The following is a 14,416-nucleotide window of genomic DNA, read 5'->3' as shown; positions in this document are numbered from 1 at the left end:
TGGTATTTTATCCAGAGTGTATTGCTTTCTCCTCAGCTAGTAATGCACTTAAAAAATCATAGTAAATTTCATCATCATCATCATCATCATCATCATCATCATCATCATCATCCCATTGATCATTGATTTTCTCGAGTTCTTGAGTGATCTCAGTAACGTCTCCATTTGTCCTAACCCTGAGATTTTAGAAGCCTCTCTTTACTTGTCCTTCCCAATGGTGCTGCATTGGAAGCTCTTTCAGGGTCAGGGGAATGAGACCCATCATTGTTACTGGATTTGGCATTTGAATATGCCACAAGGAGCTTGCCAGTCTCTTCCATGTGGACAGGAAACTCTTAGTAGCTTTCCAGGTTCTCCGAGAGGGAGAACTAGGCTATTAAGATGTCCTATGGCCGCAAAGTGGCTGTGTGCTTCCCGGAGCTTGGTTTTATAGTCTCTGAATGTGTGGAGAGGGCCTTGTGAATGGCTCTGACTGTGTTCCAAAGGTCTTAGGCTGAAGGGCACTATGCTCAGGGTGGGGAGGGAAACTCAACCCACCCCCTCTGACGAGCCTTGGTGAAGATAGTCAGGTGAAGACAGTCAGGTGTGGGGGCAAGAGACTCTGCCTTAGTAAATTTACTTATAATATTTCTAGCAACGTCATGTTGTATGAGCACAGTAAGAGATATACCAAACCTAAAGTTTGGCTCTTCCTGTGGACATCTTCCAAACCACAGTTCTTAGGCCAGGTTAGTCTTTCCTAACCCATGTAGGGTCCTTATTCAGTTACCTCTTTTGGGTCATGACAGATTTTGTCCACAACTGTGCTCTTAACTTACAGTTAACTATTATGGCACTTGGCCTGGCCCATTTCGAGGCCAGGGTAGCTCACAGCTTGCCCAGAGTCCATCCAGTCCTTTGTGGAGTCCCTGCTCTTGGAGTGCTAGGAACTAAGGAGAACTGAGGCTTAAGTCAAGTAAATATGGATGCCGAGGAGTAAATATTATTTTGGAGTCAATTAAGTCCTATGTTACATAGCATAGCACTAATTGTGTTCCTGTGTATAAAAAAGATATTGCTAAATAAACCATGAAAATGATATAAAATGATTTTCTATATAAAAATATAGAAAAGCAATATATTATTATTAGTGCCTGATGGAATTGGGTGTGTCTCAGTTGCATTGTTGTGGGAGTGGCTCAATAAACCTTAAGTTTTCTGCGGGAGTGTTATCCAGTGATATCCAAGAAATCTCAAACTAGCTCTGGAAATTTTTCTGCTTATTTACTGAATGAAGAATTACCCTTCTCTCTTCAATTAAAAGATGACAAGGATGTCACTAAGTAGCAAATTTCTACTACTTATTTTATGTAAAATTAGCTACAAGTAAATATCTTTTTACAATTGCTTGCCTAATAAACTGGGTGGAGTTACAGTAATAAGAAAGAAACCAAGTATTTTACTTCTTTTGAATCTTATGGATAAAGGTTAGAATAAATTTAAGTGTTTTAAAAACATATTTTGGTGCTTTTAATTATGTGTCAAAAATAAAAAGGTATATTTTTTTTTACTTTTAATTATAAGATTATAGATATAGACATTTATTGCCTCATGGTATGTTATTTTCAAGATTAAAAATCTAAGTTACAAAATAAATTGTCCATATGTTGTCCATACTCTTACCCAAAGTAAAAGATATAATTTAAATATAAAGACTTGGCTCGTTCTTTAAAAGTAAAGCAGATGCTAAAAATAATATACTTCTTTTCACACATAATACCTGAGAATGCAAAGGGAGTATAAAAGAAGTAAAAGTACAAATTAAACTTTTGACACAATTTTATGCTGAAAATGCTCTAATAAAACCAAATATTTTATGAGAAAAATAAGATATTTATTCTTAATTTAAAGTAATTCTAGAATTTTATTTCTTGTTGGAATATAGATCTTAGCATTAGTCTTGGCTATGTTTTGGGGGGTCTGAAATGAAAGTAGAGCAACAAACACAAAATAGAGCAATGACACTACAACAAACTAGAAAATTTCTACACGGCAAAGGAAAAAAATCAACAGAACTAAATGCAAACTATAGAATGGAAGGCATACTTGTGATACTTATCTATTAAGTGGTAAACACTCAAAAGGAATAATGAATTCTTACAACTCAATGGTAAACAAACAAAAGTAAAATTGAAAAGCTTAGATATCAACATGGACAAAGACAGGAACAGGAATTTATTCAAAGAATGAGCCATTTAATGATTACAACAACATTCATATTAGATGAAATTTCTACAAATAATATAATGTCTTGAGTTAATTATAACATACCATATACTTCAAATTTTGCTTGGTAGCTTTCATACTGAGTGTTTATGTCATTAAAAGAAATAAAATGATAAAGGAAACTTTGAGGTTTTATTTTCAATCTTTGTTTGAACAGGCACCAGTAATGTCTCTCATTGTGAGACTTGTTGTTACTGGTTTTTGGCATATCAATACACCACGGGTAGCTTGCCAGGCTCTGCCATGCTGGCTTCATACTTTCGGTAGCTTGCCGGGATCTCCAAGAGGGGCAGAGGAATCGAACATGGGTCGGCCGCGTGAAAGGCAAACGCCCAACCGCTGTGCTATTGCTCAAGCCCATTCTCAATCTTTAGTGTCTAAAATTGTAATTATTGTGGAGTGTTCTTATCTTGGTCCTGATGTTAGTAGAAATGATTTAAATATTTTTATGAAGTAAGATGCCATCTTTGAAACTATATGAAAATTGCTTGCTTTAATTTTTTATTTTTATTTGTTTTTTTTTCTTTTGCACAAGTGCTGAGAGGCATTCATGGATATTGAAAGCAATATCTTTCGGATTAAAATAGATAATAGCAGCTCAAATACAAGGTAGGCCTAGTAAGTGAATTACTGACTGCTCATCAAAGTTATAATAGAAATTAATTATGTTAGACAGGGTGTGAAATATTGAATAATAGATTTCATATGTAAGATATAATATCCTTCACTTACCTTTTTTTTTGTATGATTTTGTTTTTGGTTGGGTGGGAAGTGGTGACAGACAATGCTTGACAGTGCTCAGGAGATTTTCTGCTTCTGCCCTAAGCGATCATTCCTGGTGGGGCCTGGAGGATCTTAAAGAACTACTGGGGGTTGAACCTGAGTTAGCCATATGCAAGGCAAATGTCTTACCCTCTGTACTATCTTTCTGTCCTCTTTATTATAACTTTATATACACTCTGTTGCTTATTCTCCAAGGTGATGTCTGGTCCCAATTATTTTTTTAAAGAAAAATTGATACGTAAATATGTGAGGACAAAAGCTAAAATCTCTTCTTAGCTAATTTGAAAATGTTATTGATATTCAACATTTTCTTCCTTCACCATTCATTCTATGTTTACTCACTCTAAACCACCATTTCAATTTACATAGTGAGGTGGCCAAATTCCACATTACTAAGGAAATGTTGGTCTTGGTGTTTTTGAGGTTGCCTTGAAAATTTAGTATTATCACTAAATTTTGAGTCAATAAAAATTGTTCAATGTATCTTTTTGAAAACTTCCAAAATTACTCCACTGTCATCAAATCTAATCTTTATATTTAGTTTATAGCAAGAATATTAATTTTCTTTAATATAAGATAAGGTAAATAAGTGGAAGTCATAGTTCCAAGGCCTTTTTACGTGTTAAATTGTCACAACCTAGAAAATGGACTCTCCAAGTCAAAATATCCTATAATAATGACAGGGGATACATTATCTGTAAGTGATTCATAGGAAGTTGATAAATGATATCAATCCTCTGGGTGAGAAAAATAGGATATGGTTTAAGGTGTCTGACTTACATGCAATCAAGCCCCAGTTCAATTTGCAGTTCCACCAGTTCAAATTTCAGTTCCACCTGGTCCCCTAAATATCACCAAGTGCAACCCTACAGACCCCAGTGCATCTTTTGAGTGTTTTGGGTAATCCCCAACATCACAGACCCAAATACTACCATATCCTTGGCTGAGCATTTAGCTGCACAACTGGTTGGTTGAGAATATCTGGGATGGGATCACAGGCCACCTGAGTATCTCTCGGGATAACCTGACACAACCAACTCTCTTGACCGAAAGATGTGAGACTTGTTACTACCATTCAATTCAATATTACGAGCTGTTTGGTGTTCAGCAATTTGTGTTGACTCACGCCTTTCAACAATTTACAATGCTACTGGAATCTGCTTCTTTTGAAGGAGCAGAGTCACAATTATAGTATCAATTTAGTGCCTGCATTATATTTGATAATTTAGTAATCCATTCTAATGTTTTGAAGGCAACTGTTTAAAATGCAATGGTGGGAACAGAGAAAGAGTACAATGAATTAGGTACTTGCTTTGTATGCAGCCATCCCAGGTTTGATTCCCAATATCACATATAATCCCCTGAGCACCAATAGGAGTGATTTCCTGATCAGAGCCAATAGTAAGCCCTGTCAGGTATGGCTCCAAATCCAAAATAAAAAGACAATTAAAAAAAGCAATGGTACCTACAACAGGATCAGTGGTTGTGAATGTCACTTTACATTAAAAGGGCTTAATGTCTGTGCATTTCAATCTTTTGTTAACATTTTGGATTGCTTAATGTTATAGGCTTTTTGATAATAACATGTTGCTAGTTCTTCGGACATCTATGCTGAAGTCCGCTTAATCTGATGCTAATATAATTATTCCCACTTTCTCTGATGTCTGTGCATCTTCCATCCTTTTACTGAGCATACAAATATTTGGATTGTGTAGATTGTGTACTGTTTAGACTTGTGTGGGTATGTAAACTGACTTTTAATTAGCCTAATTTTTATGTAATGTTTACAGATTTCTGGATTATAGCATTTTGTGAAGTCTTTTATTATAATAATTTATGTCATAGTTCAATGTCACACATCTTACTAGAAGTTTTCCATTTTTCCATTGTCATGTTAAACATTTTTCTCCTCTTTTTTATGTCATTGTTATTTACTATTTTTAGAATTTCTTGTCCCATCTTCTAATGATTATAGTTCTTAAAGTTTTGTGCAGTTTTACTATTTATTTTTTTCTTAGATTCTTATTAGATTCGAGCTTATTATTTTACTCTAAGTATACAAGACATTGTATACTTTGGAATATTAAAAAAAGCAACAATTTAGCAATCAAATGCTATTACATTACATAAAAAGTGTATTGGGAAAATAAGAATACTTGTTACTACACCTCAAACACTCTTTATTTCTTGGTGAAATTTAGGCTGTATTCTCCAGTTTCTGTTGCCAAACAACCTTTATATTTCTGGAATTTAAATTTTCAAAGTTATTATTTCCTTTAAATCCTGTTACATTCTCTTTTTAATCATGATCTTCTTAGTGCTTTGAGCTGTTTAAATAATTCTGTAAATGTTATCTTATTTCTTAAAATATTTATTGTCACATTTGGGGGGTGGAGGTTAATTATATCTATTAGATCAGTAACCTTTAATATTTTTGAGCTTGCAATCTGCAATAGGCCATGAGGGGCAGTTTAAAAGGACTATATTAGACTGTAAAAGGTTATTGATGTCATTTCTTTCTCTGCTGCTGCACTTTTTTGACTAAGATTTCCTTTTGAGTTTTTCTTTTTATTTTTTTCTGTCTCCTTGCTAAAATTACTTATGAGTCCTTGAAAGTTTCCTCTTTTCCACTAGAGTCTTTAACATACAGATAAACCATGCTAAAATTTTAAATTGCAGCTGACTTTTCTACAGGGTAATTTCTAATTCTCTTTCATATCTCTTATATTGAAATACTCCCGGCAATGCAGTCCATATACATTTTTATGAAAACTTTAACATAAACACAAATGTGCAAAATTAATGTTGATTATCAATGGAATCAAAATTAAGTTAGCCTTAGATGGAGTTTACCACCTGCTTTGGTCTGCATTCCAAAGACAGAATGTCCTGCTCCCATGCCAGGCTGTCTTCACTGGGGCCCCTCAGAGGGAGGTGGGCTGAGTTTCCCTCCTTACCCCAAGCAGAACCCTGGCAGCCAAAAAATTGCAGAACCCAATGACAGCCATGCTCAAGGCCACTCTCCACACCCTTGGACGAGCCTGAAGGAACTGGCAGAGGAACCCAGGTATGAGGGACCCGTGGCTGAGATCTCTAAGACTTCTCAGATAGGGTTTGGGCCTCCTCCACCCAGATCCCCAACTTTCCAGTAGCTTGGCAGTCACACCCACAAACTGCCCCTGGCACCATGTAATCTCATCAACAGCCAAGATCCAGAGACTATAAAACAAAGCTCCCAGAAGAAAGCGATGAGGAATCTCACACAGCAGAGCCTGGCAAACTACCCATGGCCTATTTTATATGCCAAAAACAGTAACAATAATGGGCATCAATCCCCTGACCCTGAGTGCGACAGAGACAAATGGAGATGTTACTGGAGCCTGCTTGAGCAAATCTGTGAGCAATGGGATGACAGTGATATAGTGATCAAAATTAAAGCATCATATTATGTTTTGATTTCAATCAGCTGTAAATAAGATCTCAAATTAGTCCCAAGACTTTTAATTTTATAACCCAAAGAAATATTGCAAAAAGATTTAGAGAGTTGGCCACTGTAGATCAACTTAATTTGACTTAAAACTGACAGCCGTATCTTTTAATTTGGGGGAGAATAATATAAAGCAGCCACAAATAGAAGAGACCTGAAATTCATTTCTATAATTTTTGTATGTTGATTATAGAATATGCATAAATGTATAACATTTGAAAAGTAAAATATATTTAGCTTGATTATAAATCTTGATTTAAACTAATTTTCTGGCAATTGATTCACTCATATTTTTCTGACTTGACTGCGGATAGCAAGTTGTTTCCAATATTGGAACCAGAGTTTCTTCTGAAAGATATGTCATTCATAGCATTTCTTATCTCTAATACTAGAGAAGTATTGTGGTAGAGAATATGTTCACTATTTTATTTTTTCTCTCCAAATACTTAATTTTTTAAATCATAGACTTAAGGTTGGAATAGTTTAAGTATTTTTGTATTGAAATGAAAAGATTAGGAGGAAACTTTGTGATTTTAAGCATATTTTCTCTTAGTGACATATGCCACTAAAATTTGAAAGCAAGATCATATTGTGAATAAGGTGCTTAAAGTTTTAATGTAAAATCTTCAATTGAAATTTTTGCTTCTAAGTTCATTTAGGATTGTCAAGTGAGTTTTGCATAACAGTTAAATATTTGACTATAACATAGTACTTATGCTTGACCAAAAGTATACCGCATATTATCTATAGCTTTTATCTTCTGTGTGAAACAAGTGGACTGTATATGAATCATTATTAAACATCTTTGGAAATATACCTCTTTGGAGTAGGTATATTCTGGTGTTTACATTGAGTTGCTAAAATGATCACTAATAATAGTTTTCATTAAATAGGTTCAAATCCAATGTAGTTAAAAAATATCAACAATGTCATTTCAAAATGTGATTGCTAAGTTAAGCAAAGTCACTTTGAATAAGTATCAAGCCCTTCAATTAGCCAGAAAATTTTATTTTTTTAATCCCCAATGACGCTTTAAATATAAATGAGGAGACTGTATTTGCATACTATTAACAGCTTCAGTATGAACAAGGATATTTGAATACTACCTGAAATTTCATCACCTTATCTATTCAAAAGATTCAAAGAAAGAGGGATACAATTTTAACACATACAATTTGATCATTTTAGTAAAAATTACATTTTAGCAAAGATGAATTTAGATTAATGTGTAGGAACTGAAAAAATTCTAAAGGTTCTGAAATATCTGTTAACTAATAGAGTATCCCAGAGTAAAATGAACATGAAATGATTCAAGGACAAAAATCTGAAAATTTTCTCTTATATAAAAAAAATTGCCCCATTATCTGTTTCTAAATTTAAGCACTGACCTCTTCATCATTATTAAAATAACCCTATTTTTAGCTAGGATATGTTGTCATATTTGATATAACAGTTTAACAAGTCACTTCATCTTTTCATCTTTACAACACTGGAATTTTAATTTTAAAATAATTTTATAAATATTCAATATCAAACTAGAGAATAAGTAACTTACTGAAAGTCACCTAGTTGACATTAAACACACTATTATTCAAAAACATCAAGCTTCATTTTTAAAAAGTGGATGAGGTAATAGCAAAAAGTACATCTTATAGTTTAACCAGTTAAATTTTAATCTTATTCCATACTAAGCTAATAATAATGTTCCTGCTTTCCAAACTAGTAATTTTAAATAAATCACTGACATTTATTTCATTTTTTATTTTCACTGTTAACATTTTTCTTTCCTTGAAATATCTCTTAGAATGAATTTTTTTCTGTTTATTGCTGTAGCACTAATCCTATTTTGATCTCAGAAAACCATGATTGTCTCTTTTAGCTTTTGGCAACAAATTTGTCCCCCTGCCAGCTGAATTATTCTGAAAAGCGATGTTGTTCAGATTACATCCAGGATAAAATATCAAATCCTACTTCATGATATAGGTCATTGCTGCCTCTCTCATGAACTTTTAAAATTATTTTTATATATTATTTTTCCTAATGCATTAGTTTCCCTGTTTCTGAATTTATTTTATTAAAAAGATAACGTGTTTTGATTTTCCCTTTAGGCAAAGATAGATTCCAATTGTTTAACCGATTCCAATTGTTAATGGTGTTAATTCCTTAATGTGTTAAAGGTTAAATACATATATTTTATGAAGAATACCATGATAGTCCCTCACTATTGTCCCAACTCATTTACCATCTTTTATCATATATATATACACATATGTAACTTATGTCTGCATATTTTTATTGTGTCTTTATCTGATTACATCACATTTATTTTGAACTCAGCATAAAATATATTAAATGCCTTGCCCTAACCCCATAAGTCTTATTTAATTGAATACCTTTCTTTATATTAGGTGAAATTCATTTTAACATAAAATTATTTATTTTAACGTATACAGTATTCAGTAGCATTTAATCCCCTATATGCTTTGATGCCATTATTTATAGCAACAGTGAAAATATTTCTATTGACCCTGATTAAGACATGTGCATGTTACATTTGAACAATGATCTCGGAGAATCTGTGTCAGAATAGAGATATAGTAAAGGGGTCAAGATACTTGCTTTGCATGCAGCCATCCCCACCTTGATCTCTGGTACCACTGATGGTCCTCAAACATAGGAGTGTTTCCTAAGCAGAGCCAGGAGTAAGCCCTAAGCAAAACAAAGTGTGGCTCAACCCCACATCATCTGAAACACACTGCCCTGCAAAAACCAGAAAGTTGTGTTCTAAGAAAATATAATTTCATTTTATAGAATTTATAACAAGTATTTATATTTTAGTCTTGTATGTATTTTCTTCAAAAATATGGGTGCTTGGGCCAGACACATAGCACAGTAGTTAAGGCACATGCCTTGCACATAGCAAACACAGGTTCGATCCTGCAGTACTGCAGGAGTGATATGGTCCCCCAGTACTGCAAAAGTGATAATTGAGCACAAGGCCAGAACTGAACTCTGAGTACAGCTGGATGTGTGGCTCACCACCTGCTCCCCTAAAAAAGAAAAAAGAAAAAGATGTACCAATCTTTAATTACCCATGAATAACAGTTCCAAGGACTCCACCATTCTTCCTGCACTAACATACGCCTCAGAGACCTGGGCCCTTGGAAAAGAGTATGAGGACGCTATTCGGATATCATGTTTCACTCAAGTGAGAGAAGGAATCCAGAGTTCCGACTTCTGTCAATGGTCAAGAATCAGAGATGCTGTCTCGTTTGCCAAAAATCAGATGGGCCGGACAAGTAATGCGATTCAGAGACAACCACTGGACTAGAGCTGTTTACCAACTGGATTCCACGGGACACCAAAAGACCGAGTGGCCGCCCACCAATGAGATGGTCAGACTTCTTTGTCAAAACCCTGAATGAACAGTTTGAGGCTCTTCCTGTTCCTATAGCAAGCAGATATCATTGGGATACACTAGCACTCGACAGGGACAAATGGAGACATTACGGGCACCCACTAGAGCAAATCGAAGGTCAACGAGATGACAATTGATACAAGTGACAACAGTTCCAATGACTGGTGATCATTATTCCTAGCAGTTATAAAATTGGTAATCAGCACTCATCTAATCATTGTAGAAACAGACAAGTAGTCTTTAAAGACGCACACTGACAGTGCAAGTACATAGAGAATTCTAGATTGTGGTTCCTAGTGTATGTGTAGAAAACTATGTATCCACATACCATTGTTGTTCTATTTAGCTGTTAAGCTGCATGATGACTAGAGTTATACCATAACACAGTTATGCAGTACGAGTTTATGAAGCATTATTTAGACTAAAAAGAAGGTATGAAAATTATGTGGCAACAATTATTCAGTGAAATGATAGCATATTGATTAATCTTTCTATGTTGAATTAAAATCTGCATGCCCAAATTTTTAAAAATGTGTTTTTATGTTTGGATTGTTAGCATTTTTCTGAGGATTTTTTAAAAATAATTTTGGATTTGGGGCCACAAATTACAGGATTGAGAGTTTATTCCTGCCTTGTTGTCAGTGATTATTCCTTGTGTTGCTCAGGGACTACATAGGGTACTGGGGATTGAACCTGGTAGGCCACATGCAGTACAAGTGCTGTCTCTTTAGTTTTCTGTTCAGAATTTTTAAACTATTCATTAATGCTATTAAGTAATACTATTACATAGTATTTTTTTAATCTGCTTGCATTTATGTTGGTATATTCCATTATGTTCAGGAAAGAAAATATATATATATACATGTATATATATATATATATATATATATATGTTGTGTGATTCTTATGGGTTGGAGCAATAGTGCAGCAGGTAGGGCATTCGCTTTGCATGCGGCTGACCCGGGTTCAATTCTTTTGCCCCTCTCTGAGAGCCCGGCAAGCTATCGAAAGTATCTCACCCACACAGCAGAGCCTGGCAAGCTACCTGTGGAGTATTCAATATGCCAAGAACAGTAACAACAAATCTCACGATTGAGACGTTACTGGTGCTCCTTTGAGCAAATCGATGAGCAACGTGGTGACAGTGACAGTGACAGTGATTCTTATGTGTTTGAAAATTTATCTTTAGCTTACAATGTGAAGCAGGTTTAGTATTCAGGGAAATATCTGTCTTATGATAAATCTATTTCTTTGTCATTTTATATTTCACATATTTCATAACTCTTATCTGGCAAGGATATACTTATAATTTTTTATATTTAAAAGTCAACTATTATGTTACTATATAATTTATATCGTTCTTTGTCTCTGGTAACTGGTTTGTTGTTTTCATGTTTTTACTTCAACCTTTGTATTTGGTATTATATCCACTCTCATCACTCTTTTGGAAATTATTATTTGAACTCTTTTATTTCATCCTTCCACCATTAACCTATTTTAATCTTTTTATCTTCAAGTTATATAGAACTGCTTATTTTCTTTTTTCTTTTATCTTAGTCTTTTAGGCACACTGTGGTTTATAAAATTCTCAGTAGTAGACTGTTCTGTACCTGTGGCATCACTGTCTTCTTCAGGTTTTTTTTTTTTTTTTTTTTTTTTGCTTTTTGGGTCACACCTGGCGATGCACAGGGGTTACTCCTGGCTATGCACTCAGGAATCACCCCTGGCCGTGCTCAGGGGACCATATGGGATGCTGGGATTTGAACCCGGGTCGGCCGCGTGCAAGGCAAACGCCCTACCCGCTGTGCTATCTCTCCAGCCCCTTCTTCAGGTTTTAATGAAAATAAGCCTTGCAAGTTTTCCTCTGTTGGGTCACAAGAATTCCCCATCTTAAGTTTTTATGGAAGATAAATGAGACCAAAAGGCAGACGCAGACCACTTCGTATTGATAGACAACTGTTTCAGGAATCGAGGGGACATAGAAGGATTTCTACTGGGCTACTGCAAAGTGAGTTTTCTGCACTTGCCTTACAAATACTAAAATTTTGCACAGTCTAAAAAAATATTAGTAAAGCACTTGACTTACAAAGTATTTTATAGTTGACTTTTGATATGCAATGTTCCATCACTCTTCCTGCCACCACTGTCAACTCCCTACACCAGTTTTCCCAGGTACCCTCTCCTATGTCCACCTCCATCCCCATCCTGCCATCTTGACAGGAATTTTTTAAAGATTTGTCGTTAAAGTTTGGATCCATGACTTCATAAAGTTTGGGTTTCTGTTATTTCTGCGGTTTGGATATTTATCTCTATCACCAATGTACCTGAATTCCTGTTGCTTCTCATGTCTCTTTCCCCTTCCTCCTTCACCCTCTTAGCTTTTCCTTCCTAGACTCTGGGGCCAAGGGCGATCCAGGCATACCGCTTTTTCAATTGTTGTATTTCCTCATCCAACTACTCTAAATACCACCCATATTAACCTTTCTCTAGCTATCTCATTTAACATGTTATCTTCCAGTTCCACCGAGGTCTTTATTAGTTTAATCACAGAGATATTTATATGCTATAAACAACATATGCAGTGTCAAAATTGTGCATTTGGAATAGTTTCTGAACATGAAATAAGAAGATGAAATGTACATTATAAGAAGAGGAAGAGAGAAGAGCCTCTAATTTTCTTGCCCTATATTGCATGTTAATAAATGATCATAGGGCTGGAGCAATAGTACAGTGGGTAGGGTGTTTGTCTTGCACACGGCCTACCCGGTTCGATTCCCAGCTTCCCATATGCTCCCCCAAGCACTGCTAGCAATAATTCCTGAGTGCAAAGTCAGACGTATCCGCTGAGCATCACCAGGTGTGACTCTCCAAAAATTATAAAATAGATGATCACAATTTCTTGATTGCCTTTACTAACTTCCCATTTTATTAATTACTGATTCTGGGGAGCTGTTTTGATTTCATTACATTTTTATATTAAGGGGATGAGGAATGAGCTCTAGGTCAAATGTATAAAGTACTCAAGATTTCCCTTACCTCAATAGTTCAAAAATAGAAAATAAGTTATATTTGGCATTATTTTTGTTGGCACTGGAATTACATAAGGTTTATATAGAATAGAAACAATGCATTTAATACAGTAAATGGCCCATGTAGCTAATATAAATGTTCATTACAAATGCATTTATCTAAATTGTAACTACACACCATATTGAGACAATGATACTAATGTTCTAACATCTCAGAGTAATTACCAGATGAGAAATGAAATTACTTATTCTTTCATGATCAGTTATTTTATTATCTTATAATGTGAATGCTTATGTATCATAGTAATATATGTATTTTTTTTTTCTTTTTGGGTCACACCCAGCGATGCTCAGGGGTTACTCCTGGCTTTGCACTCAGGAATTACTCCTGGCGGTGCTTGGGGGACCATATGGGATGCCGGGGATCGAACCCGGGTCGGCCGCGTGCAAGGCAAACGCCCTACCCGCTGTGCTATCGCTCCGGCCCCAGTAATATATGTATTTTTATCTCTTGAAAGATGTTACTCAGGGTCAGAGAGAACATAGCAGTTAAGACACTTGCCTTGCATGTAGCCAACCCTGATTCAAGCCTAGACATCAAGTATGCTTCCTTGAACACTCAGGATAGTCCCAAGCCCTCTATGCAAATTTAACGTATGGTCTTGTTGTACATGGTTGACTTAAACCATATGAAATTGAATTGTTCAGGTTGGCTTACAGATGTTTTATTATTTTTTTCCTATCCTGTAGTTCCACCATCATAGATTCAATCAAGGATGTAATTTGGTTGAAGCAGTGACTGATGAATTCATGTATTTGGAGTGGAAATAAAATGCAGATTTTAGTGGGTGAGAAATACTTGCACATAAATCAAGTTTTTTTATTAATTTAAACCTAAGCAACCTCAATTGAAAAACTTTATACACTAGATTAATTTTCTCTAAGAATTTTTATTGTTCTAATATTTAAAGTAAGTATAAAGATAATAGTTTTATGATTATATTTTATACTTTGTTGCTATGATATATAGAGAGTAAACAAATAAATATGCATGAATATAAACTTTTTAGAAGGAAGTCTGGTACATGAAAGCACTTATAATTGAAAGGATAATTTTAAGTATCCACAGGTTTTAAGAAAACTCTAAATGTGACACCAGGTTCCAAGTAAGATGATTTATAAGTTAGTTAAATTACTGCCATTAGAGTCATATTGTCATCATAATTTCAGATTAAAAAGCATTTTAAGTATATATTGGAATACAGATGTCAAGTAAATTGATACTCATCCTGATTTTAGGGTATAAAAGGCCATATAAGCATGACAGCTTATACATCATACGCAACTACATTAGAAAATAGCACAGCAGGTAGGGCAAACGTTTGCCTTGCATGCAGCCGACCCCGGTTCGATTCCCAGCATCCCATATGGTCC

The sequence above is a fragment of the Sorex araneus genome, chromosome 1 (genome assembly GCF_027595985.1).
Source record: "Sorex araneus isolate mSorAra2 chromosome 1, mSorAra2.pri, whole genome shotgun sequence".
NCBI lineage: Eukaryota > Metazoa > Chordata > Mammalia > Eulipotyphla > Soricidae > Sorex > Sorex araneus.
This window is presented reverse-complemented; position numbering follows the sequence as displayed.